This window comes from Rhipicephalus sanguineus, chromosome 11, assembly GCF_013339695.2.
Source record: "Rhipicephalus sanguineus isolate Rsan-2018 chromosome 11, BIME_Rsan_1.4, whole genome shotgun sequence".
Lineage (NCBI taxonomy): Eukaryota > Metazoa > Arthropoda > Arachnida > Ixodida > Ixodidae > Rhipicephalus > Rhipicephalus sanguineus.
The window spans coordinates 293,071-304,450 of NC_051186.1; the positions used below are offsets into that span (position 1 = coordinate 293,071).

Here is an 11,380-nt window from a genome sequence, read left to right on the forward strand (position 1 = left end):
ATGACTTCGTAGCGTCTTCATAGACTCTTCTCCTCTTTCAATCTTTGACACCCCTTTCCCCTTCCCAAGTAAACGGCACACACCAAAATAATATCTCATCCGTGGATAACACGCCTGTATTTCCGTCACCTTTTCCACTATGTCTCTCTCTCACTTGTTCTCTTTCTCTTTCCAAAAAAGGCGAGTTTTCTACAACCAAGTTTATTCTTCGACCTTTCTTTTCGTGTTTGCATGTAGTAGTACCAGACTAGTTTAGTGTTACTTGGGCAAAAACCTTGGATCCCTGCAGCGGCATATGCGCCCTTATTCACCGCGAACGTCGATCAATATTTTGTACAAATGTAGAGGCGCTTGTCTGCTATTTTAAGATTAGCAGCAGCGGATAATAGCTTGTGGATTTCTTTTTTGCATTTAATGCGAGCAATTGGGTTCATTGGCCAGGGAAATGAGTCAATTCCCGTAGACATTCACACAGTCTAGTCACAAAACAGCTACGTTTATGTAGATCTACAAAAGCGCTAACGCATAAACCAAAGACCAATATTTAGGTGTGTAATTTTTGAAAACATGTAATGTAACCTATTTCTGATCCTTCCATTTTCGCACTCACGTATGCGGGTATGATTTTTATTTCAGTTCATAGAACGACGATCCAGCTGCCAGCTAGGCAACGTCTCAGGTAACAGGAAACACGAAAACACCGGGGGAAGGCAACATTGCTTGTGCCATGTAAGGGTAGCGAGAACGACAGCAATCGTTTTTCGGGACATTACATGGAACACTGGTTATTGACAACCCGGTATCGTGTTAACAGTCGGCATGTTGGCCATGTTTTTTAAACGGCTCGGAGATTCGCGCGAATAAATGAAACAAAATGGTAACACTTTTCTGTGCCTGAATCAATAAACGATGTTTAAAAAAATGTAAATGGAGTTTTAATGTACGCGTACGTACAGATGGAGGTACTGAAACCTGGGAGTATGCTGAGTATCGCTTAATAAAGGAAAATTTTTCGGCAATATTTTCTTCCTGTTAATATTGTTTTGAATTGAAGACGGAAGTAATGCATTGGAAATACCAGGTATTTTATGCACAAATGCAATATTTAAATGTACAGTGATTTGAATAATATTTTCTTGTATTGTAAGAATTTATGTACAGTGCATTGCCATGTATTTCTATTTATGAATGTGTTGTCCCCTTTACAACTATGCCAAGCACTACAATGAAATGAACCTCATTCTCTGCTTGTATTCTTTCTATACATTTCTGAGTGGGCCCGAGAAGGGCCTGATGTATCTTGAAATAAATCAATGAATGTCACATCTTCGAACCTAGGGCGAATCACTGAATGCGAGAACAACAGATTGGAATATAAGGCCAGCAAGGTCACTCATTTGGCATTATACCAGACGTAGCACCAGCAAAAGTAGCCGTACGGAAACGCGGCCGCTTGCTCATTGTACTCTCTGTGGCTTCAACGCAAACTTTGCGATGAAAGAGAGAGGGAGAAGCAAGGAAAGGAAGGGAGCCTAACCAGACGCACGTCCGGTTCACTACGATGTACTGTGGGAAGGAATTAGGGCCGTGTTTGGCGCCGTAGTTGTCCGCCGCCGCCGCCGCCGGTGTCCGTAACCACTATCGCGCGAAATAAAAAAAAACTAAACAAGAAAAAACATCCGGGATGGAACAAGGTTCGAACCTCGGCCCCCTGCATGGGAGCCCAGTATTCTACCTCAGAGCCATGCCGGTGCTTAAAACTGCGTTGCAAAAAGACCCTATACAGGTTTCATGTTGGGAAAGAACCACATTAACATATATTGTAATGTAGTGTGGTAGAAGAGTAAAATAACAACCAGGCGTCACACAACGCGAACTCTGTAACCGGGCGTCACACAATGCGAATTGCGCAACGAGTGGTTTGTTGAATGTTTCCACCCCATTACAAAGGCCTCTGCCTTAATTATGGATCGTCATCAGCCACAGTATCGGCTAAGTGCACATAATGCCTGACAGGTGTTTAGCGAGTACCGCGGTTGTCCGCAGAATGAAAAAAAATTACATAGTGGCTGCTTCCCTATTGGACAAAAATTATGATTTATAGCGTAGTGGGTTCCTCGCAAGTACACTTCTGTTGGTCGCCAAGGAAGCTCAGAAGGCTTCCATGATCCATTTCCTCAGGGTCTCAATAAAGGTAATTCCCTCTCTCTCTCTCACTGTTTCCGTTTCTCCGGTTAACGTATGTTATAAAGCGTGGTGGGACAGTTAAATAACTACTGGGCGTCACACAATGTGAATTTCGTAACTAGTGGGTCGTTTAAAGATTCCGACCCATTACAAAAGGCCCAGCCATAATTCTTCATCGCCATCAACCGTCGCAACAACAAAGTGCGCATAATGCCTTACAGATGGTAGATCGCCTCTCCGCAGAATACCGAATAATGTCGTGGTGGGTACTTCCCAACTTCCCAAAAATATGGTTTGTGGCGTAGTGGGTATGTTGCAAATGTACTCGTATTAGTAGCTACAAGAGAGTTTATAACGGGCTCTAGAAATGCCGCTCTTTCAGCTTTCGCTGTGCCTGTGCTCCGCTTTCGACTACCTGGGGTTCTTAACCGTGCACCTAAATCTAAATCTAAACATTTTCCCCTTCATCGAAAATGCAGGCACCGCGGCCGGGATTTCATCCCGCGACCTTCGGGTGAGCAGTCGAGTGCTATAACCACTAGACCACCGTGACGGGGCGAGGGGTAATGAAGACAATGAAGAAAGTTGCATTGTATTGTACGATGCTCCACGAATTGGCTGCCCTTGCTGACAGCGAGAAACCAGGGAAGCGCCTATTTTAAGTCTAAGCTATAAGCGCACTCTAAGTTTCCGAGAAACGAGAAAGGGCGTCGTTCGAATATTCTTAGGAATAAGATTACATATTAGAAAAAAAGTAATTGTGCTTTCGTAAAAAAACATCGCAAGTGAGCTGCTTGCGTCTTCTTAATTGCAAATTACCTCTACCTTTCAGTAGGTTAAGATTTTGTTGCTGCTGTTGCAGGCAGTTTCGCGTGAATGGATAAGTGATTGCTTACGTCACACAAAACAAAAAAAGGTGCAAGGGTTACGTTTCCCAAAAATACGCGCTTCTGTGACTACTGTTCCAAGCAGTAAGCACCGGATTGTGCATAACTTTTGGAGTAGCTACGCTTCTGAAGCTATTGCACAAAGCTAAACCGGGTGGCAAGACGTTGCCTGCAACAGTACAAAAGACACTGCACCTGCGAACTTTACCAATACCCAGAAAAGGCTTTGTCAAAGCTATCTGTATAAGTAATCTGGCAGTGCAGCTGCCAGATTATTTATGCATGCTTCATAAATAATATTTTTACTTCAAGTACATAGCACCTGGCCGCAATCGTGCAATTGTTCGTGCTCTAGACCATATTATTTTCATAGAACTGCATTTAAAAAAAACGTGCGTACAAAGAAAAAACTGTAATAAGCCTCCCACTTTTGCGATGTCTGTGTAAACATAGAAATTTCATCTTGTTTTATTATGACCCTGTGTTTATGGTATTCGGAGCTACCAACGCATAAAGTGTTGCCGCATCTCATGGTGACAATATAAGTAGAAATTCATTTTAACTATTGGCAAAAGGGCAGAACAGTCGTACCTTCAAACGTGAACACTTTTACAACAAGCAGCGGTCATTATTCAACACTAGGAACTTTGTATGTATGCCATTTGTGCATTGTTTGCTGCCGCCCCTTGCTTGTGGGTTCGATTGTACGGATAGCGAAATAATGTATCTATACAAAGCTATTGCGAGTACACTTTCTCGTATTAGAACTTGCTATTTGGCTAACTGGTCATAAGCTATCTTGAAAATTAGGCGCCACTCGGCACTTCCTCACTCAAACATATTCACACACGCAAGTACTCACGACGTGTGTTAATGTGTGTGAATAAGGGAGTGACTAGTCGCGCCTAATTTTCAAGATGGTACTTTTGTTTTCAGCATGTTACGAAATAATGCCCTGAAATAATGTCCGTTTCACTGTTTCAGAAACGATCATGAGCAACACATAATGTGATTCTGAAAAAATGCACCAGTGATCACTGCACTTTGAACAGCTTTAGTCAAGTGCTGACATTGAATCTTTTGCGAAGGATGTCCGTTCAATATAATTCTACAAAATGAAGACAATGAAGCGATTCGCGTTGCGTTGTGCGATGCTCTGCATATTGGCCGCCCTTACTGCCAGCATTAAACTACGTAAGTACATGTTTTATCTATATTGTTTTGCCATGTAGCATTATTAGCGTGCGTACTTCTTGATATATTGGTACAATGGCGGTAATCTGGTGATTTCGCCTCAATAAAATAGGTCAGTACATGGCTATGCTACACGCCTGCTTTCTTCATGTATTCAAGAAGTACACGTGCTGCAGAGTGTCCACCAGCTGTGCCGAATATACGGCGCAGTACGTGAGCAGATAGTGTCCAAGCGGAAAATCGTGTTTATGATTGAGGATCCACGTCTTTCCAACCTCCTTTAGACAAAAAGCAACATTGCGTAGCTTGAGTGTATTGTCCCAAAAGCTGTAAGACCATACTTACTCTGACATGCGTCCCGAGCCACTGTGCCACGTCTTCCACTAGAAAGATGAGGCTTAGCTGAGGTGTTGCGAGGTGTTAAGTGTTCAGTTAGGCACAGCTGGCTGTGCTGGCGTGCTTGCGGGAGAGGACATCGTTGATTCAATTGTCGTGTTTTTTTTTTCTGATTTGTGTGCGTGCTTTTCTTCTTGAAAATTTGCTTTGTTGAGTAAGTTTGTCGGTGATGATGAAAGCTTCTGGTTTACATGTCACCTTAGAATATATCACGTTGTTCATTTATGGCGGTATTTTCGAGACAAATAAACGGGAAAGGAAGTACAGGGAGTAAACAGGACGAATAGTCTGCTGGACCTCACGTTAGGAACTGTAACAGTATAACGACAATATGTGCCAATTCGCTCGGGTAAAAGCTTTCTCCTTTATTATTGAGCAAATAAGTTATTCGTTGTCTTGATATATGCAGATCATGGTCCACATACGCATTCACAAGGACTTCCATACAAAAAGCATACCTGTGAGTAGCATATGTTTGTACACAACATAACCTTCTTCCATTTCACCGAAAACTGCTGAGTAAAACAATGTTTGTATTTGGACACTCAGATGGTTACAAACGCCAAAAACCTCGCTGATCCCTACGCCATAGGAATCGGCACAAGACGAAAGTGACACATGCCTTCACAGAAGTGGTTGATTGCTTATTCTGCATTGATATATGAAAGCTTGTACAATATCTATTGGTGTTTGGCAACTATAACACCGTTTGCAGTGCATGCACTCGCTTGACGCCTAGTGACACATCTCAATCGCGACGACTAACGCCCATGGTCATGATTTAACCGTTGTGGTAGCTGAAGTTGTTAACATATACCTGGACACAGCATGTCGGCATCAACAAGCACATAATAAACACCAGTACTCGATGTGCACTTCCTTAAATGCGTCGTCATCGTTAATTGAGGAGAGACACGGCACGGTGTGCGCTCGAGAGTAATACAGTAACCTGCGCCTGTGCTCATGCATACATTACCCCTCTGCACTTCAGCAACACGGGAGGCAGATTCGTGCCTTGAGCCCCGAACGCACGAAAGCTTTCAACGTCCCCCTGGCCTCCGTCTCCCATGAATTCACCACATTCGGCCGTCGATATTATTGCCTTTAGTCGATCCTTATTGACATGAGATGACAAGAACTTTATTGGAGACCTGAGGAACTCGAATCTGGGGAGCCGGAGGCCCCCAGATCAAGTTGGTGGCTCCGCCCACGATGGGACTGGAAGTCCAAGTTCCGTCGCGATGTCGTGGGCCCTCTGGACGGCCTGTCGCAGTTTTATTAGTCTGTGCTATAACACTCGAAGCAGTAGGGGGCGGAGAAACACCGTTGATGCATATGAAAGCTGCACTGCTCCGAGAACGAGCGGTCACATGATAACATAAAGCGAAAGGCAATGAACGTGACTGCATCTATGGGGCTCCACAATGCTAACGAAGCAGAACGAACTGTAACGCTCTCCGGCATCGTCTGCAAAGCCTATACCATTCACTTCTGTTCATCAGTCGCGAAAGCAAGGCAAATCGAGCCCAAAGATGGTTAACACTCTGTCCTTCGCTTGGTCTGTCTCCCCTGGGCGCATCTGTGAAATAGTTTAAAAGTTGTACACCGCCATTTTCGGCATGCAGAAAGAACCCGTGCTGGTTCTGAAACGTAGGCAACAATTGGCCCATCTTTGATTAGAGTAATTCGAATGTACTTAATAGTTCACAAACCAGAAATACAAATGTCTGCGTTTTCAGCTCAACGTCCACGTTGATTTCGTGTTCTGCCTCCATGTATGTCTACCTGTGCGAAGAACCGAAAAAAAAAACGAACGGATCAAGGGCTTGTTTTCATTCATAGAAAAAACCTAACTACACAAACAGCCAGTGAAGCGAAGGCATGTATAGGGCACATCATTTGTAGTCTTTAAGTTTAATGGTGAAAGTGTGATCTAAATGGGCAGAATTTAAAAGATCGAAAAGACAACTTACCACTGGTAGAGACCGTACCTGCAGCCTCTGGGTAAGGCGCCCATGCTCTGCCACTTGAGCTACGGCGGCGGTCGCCTTCCCGTGCAGTTTGATGGGTGTCTCTGTGTATGGAAACCTGGGAGTGTTAGTCATCTCCGCTGTAGTCCTTACAGCGAGGTGCGCAACACTTTTTTTCGCCAGCTTGCGTCACGTCACACGGTATCTCGTTAAGTGCTAGCCGATTCCCAAAGAACCCTCGCATACTTCCTGAAGGCATCATGTCTGCCGAACGGGGCCTTCGCTATGAAGGAACAAAATAAGGGGAATAGCTCATCTAATGTGGTCGCAAGTGATGATTCTTTTAGATTGGTGAATATTATTTGTCACATAACGGATGTTTCAGCGTATTTTGGGAGAGAGTGCCATTGTATGTGAAAAAATCCAGTCAAGAAAAAAAAAATTCTAGGAGAGTTGTGGCTTTTAGTGAATAACAGCGCTTCTACAGGGAACGTTATTGTCGCGAAAGTTTACTTCGACCATTGTTCTAATGTTATTAGCCTCAGTAAGGTAAGTGTCACTCACGAAATCACTTTGTCCAGCGATATATCGCTTTTGAACGTAATTATTATTATTGCATGTTAAAGTGGCTTATAAGTGTGTACAATACAAAAAATAAACACTGATGTCACGAGGAAGCGCTGAAATTTATTATGGCATTATTTTTCTTTTTCTTATCAGACCACGATATACCTCTATGCAGGCGGGTATCCGCTTGCCCAAAGGGTTGGGTTCAGTTATGCCTAACACCTGCTAATCAATGGACAATTTTTTGTGGTGAGCACCTCAATACTTTTATAAACCTTACAATTCAAAACAGTTTCTCGGTATTTAGAGCTCATCTGCTAGTCGGCCCCCTGGGTTTAAAAAGATGTGCAGAAAGAACGAACGAAACAGTTATACACAATTTGAAAACAGCACAGAAGAAGTCCCTATGTTGCGACCAAGGAACCTATAATATTGACAAACGAGTTTCCAACTTTACAGAAAATTTGCAATTTAAACTAAAAAAATTCAACGTTCATTATTCGCAAAGCCCAGCTCACCCGGAAAACAATATGTCTGAAAAGTGTTTAGTATCCGACGCATTTCTGTTGATAGGGAAGGAAAGAGTGAATGCCTCAACTCTGTAATACAGCGAAAACACAAAATCAACGAAGTGAAAAAACACTGGGGCACTTTAGAGAGCATGTGCAACATGCAAAAAGCCTTTACAGCGCCCAGAGCGACTGATGTAAATATTGTCATCAATGTGATCGTGAGCAGTCGTTCCAGCTATAGCTACGGGCACACATGTTTTCCCTCAAAATACCTCCTTGACGTATTACATTCCTTCAATACACAGTACTGCAGGCCCCTCTTATGACGCTTTAAACACTATCGTGTATTTCTGTCAGTTTAAACTTTTCTATGCAGTACAAAAAAACATGACCTGCGAGAGCTACTGGCGAAACATTTGCACACAGAAGTCTGTTCCTACTGTAACTCAGTTCCTAAACACTGCATCTGTGTTTGTGGGTGAGTAAGAAACATGTATTTGTAAAACTTATGTCATTCTTCACATTAACACTGACGTTTTAAAACACATTGATTGCAAAATTTCATATATGTTTCAGTAATAAATGTTTTGCATCCACAAGTTGAGTACGCAGTTAGACCTCGTAAATTTTCCGGTGTTCTGTACTTCTAGACCAGCTATCACTCATCGAACCAGGTTGAACTGGTCTCCCAATGTGAGGTGCAGCGATGGCTTCTGGATTACTGTACCTTAGCAGGCAAGGTATTGCAGGTCTGGAGAATCTACCCACATAGAGCGTCTTGCGCAGAGGTTTTTTTTTTGTTTTCTTGTCTCCAAAGAGAAGAGCCCGCTTGATTTAGACAGTCTAAGGAAAACCCAGTCGCACACACGCTTGCCATCGTTAATACATCTAAGAAAGTTTGTGGCCGAGTGAGTGAATTAATATAACAGCTTTTGTACGCAACTAAGCCACCAAAATTTTTTTACTGTAGTCTAGAGCATCTGTCAAGGATCGTTCTACGTCACGCAACTCTCGAAATATGCATGCTACCATTGGTTGCAGACCACTTTCCCTTTCCAGGGAAGGCCTTGTCATCACCACTGAACAACGAAGGAAGGTAGCTTTAATTAGGAATAAGAGGACAAGAATATGTGAAGTTTATGCCATTGTAAACACGCAAACTTAGGAAGGTGTATGGACACCCTGTTACGCTGACAATCAAAGTGTAATATATAAGTGGTAATTACAGACAAAACATATATTGCCCTGATTATATTTATGATAATACACAGTTGGGCAAGGCTGTGGTGTCAGCGACGTTATTTATTCCGAACACCCTTCTCTTCCTCATCTTTCTTCAGACCCTCTCTAACTTCTCCACAACGTTCGCGTAGAATACCTCATTGTGATGTTTCGTCGCTTTAACCATTTGAATGAACACTGCATTTTACTTCGCAGTTTAGTCGTGGTGTCGTGTTTCATTGTGTGCGCATGTGACTGTCTTTTATTTCTTAGGCGTTGAAAAAACAGAGTCGCGCATTAACCCAACAGAATATTCGTAATTATTCACGAGAAACATTGCTAACATAGACATAAATGCTTACGCTGTTTTACAGTATTAAATGATTGTGCGTAACAGATTGTTTGGGAAATTTTCTGCATTTATTGCAAGCCGTAGGATTTGCGGGACAACGATATATCATCCCGTTCTTGTACACATAAATTAGCTAACAATTTTGATGTTTATTGAGATAAAGGAAAATGCATAATGGAGAGAACAATATGTACATGTAGTTGTATTCGAAACGTGTTGGCGCGCCCACAGCTACTTCAGCTGCACATAATTTCACACTACGATTCAAGTATGTGGGTGCAATATTTATTTCAGCTGATAGCAGAGCTGTAATGGAAGCAAAAAATAAGGGAGATCATTTATAGAAAAAAGGAAACCCCGACGAAGGACCACAGTCTCGTGTTCATATAACACCAGTGCAAATGAGAGCCAATACTTGACACACCAGCTATTGATACGTCCGTGCGGCGCAACCAACGCCTCACAGCATCACACCTATGAATAAAACAAAATTATCGAAAGTTTCATTCCACCTTGATTGAGACTTTCAGGTGTAAACGAGAAATAAATAAAATTGTGTTGTAATAATACCTGAATGAAGAGACTGAAATTTTTTTTAATCACGGACGACAAGGCATTGAGCTATGTAAACACAACTCTTTTTTGGCAACCTCCTGTACATCTACATTTGTTTCAGTTAACTTGTTGCTGTAACAAATGACGCGAATTTGCAGACCTTAATAATGAAAGCCACGCACTCTTTTCTTGGGGGGAGGGGCGGGGGGGGGTTTGAGCGATAATATATTTATGTTCGTGCGTACGTTTGTATGTGTGCGTGTATATACACACGCAACATTGCAAAGTCGGGGAAGGGTTGAACCCCCTAAACCCCTCCCCCCTTTGGCTACGGTAGTGCGCTCAGGTAAGTCCTCTGACATCATATGGATTTGAGACAAAATCATGCAGGTCCCATGCATCTTTAGGAATGATTTCATGGAACCAGTGAGCTACGTAGCACTTATGCCGTATCTTTTGGGTTTGAGCGAAATGTTATGAGGGGATCCACGCGTCTGGTAATTTGAGTACTGCATACATGTCAGTGGGATTACCAGGCACGTCAATTACACTGGTGAATAAAGGCTAGCTCACAGACGGCCCTAATGTCGTCACTCACCTTACAACACTGACGTCACTTTAATGGAAACTAAGCGTTAGCAGCTATCCTTCACCTACTCCTGTTTGCACGAGCAACGCTTAGACAATCACTTGTTATCATAGGAGCACCGATGTATCACTAGACTATCATAGGAGCAGATATGCTAAGTTGATTACATTGTTATAAGGCGAATAGCCAAAACCGTAATCCTATTTCGCTTTAGAGAACGACAACCACCACAACTTATTGGTAACCGTTGATGTAATACATCAATTCATAATTTTACCATGTGGTTTCCGGCTATGGGCCGTTGCACCACGTTATTCAGCGTAAACTTGTCTTCTACAGTAAAATCGCTAAATATAACACACGCCATGTCTTTCTCCTATTTAACTCACGAAAATGGTACTATAAAATGCCCAATGCCTATTTTCACTGTCCTTGGTTTGATTTACCATATGGGCAGTGGTATGCGGGTATGCGCCGCACGTGACTGGGGGAAGTGTTTGATGTGGTACGTGACAGGGACGTCACGTTATTCATGGCATAACCTATGAATTGAGTTAGTCATGCAGTCATTCCCTCCTATGCCAGTTTTGGCATATACCAGGTTACGGAGGCAACCACCGTAGCGGCCAGAAAGAGGTGGCCAGAGAGACAGATAGACAGATGGAAACTAGAACCACGCTGTCACTGTATGATGAATTTTGTTTTCAAAAAAGCACGATTGCTCCCTTATAACACCTGCTCTTGGGCAAGTCGGTGCGATTTTGTGAACATGACGTTTAGGAACTAAGACAACAGACTCACCGAGAAACGCATAGACATACGGAGCCAGCTACCAAATCATTTTATTGAAAAACAGAAACATGCAGCATGGTGCCATAGCACATGAGCAATACAAGAGGTATGATGTATCAATTCAACTTGAAGAATTTCGAAGGTGCGCATTTTATCAC

At 42.7% G+C, this 11,380-nt stretch overlaps 1 long non-coding RNA gene across 2 annotated transcripts; it reads left to right on the forward strand.

Annotated features, from left to right (window-relative positions):
• The first annotated feature begins 3,825 nt into the window (after positions 1 to 3,825).
• Positions 3,826 to 9,849, forward strand: LOC119373769 (uncharacterized). Of its 2 annotated transcripts, none has more exons than XR_007417984.1 (4): positions 3,826 to 4,268; positions 5,074 to 5,124; positions 7,355 to 7,450; positions 9,581 to 9,849. It is a non-coding gene; the product is annotated as an uncharacterized LOC119373769 (long non-coding RNA). The 2 variants fall into 2 exon arrangements; XR_007417985.1 differs by lacking the exon at positions 9,581 to 9,849 and adding an exon at positions 8,090 to 8,135.
• The last annotated feature ends 1,531 nt before the right edge of the window (positions 9,850 to 11,380 follow it).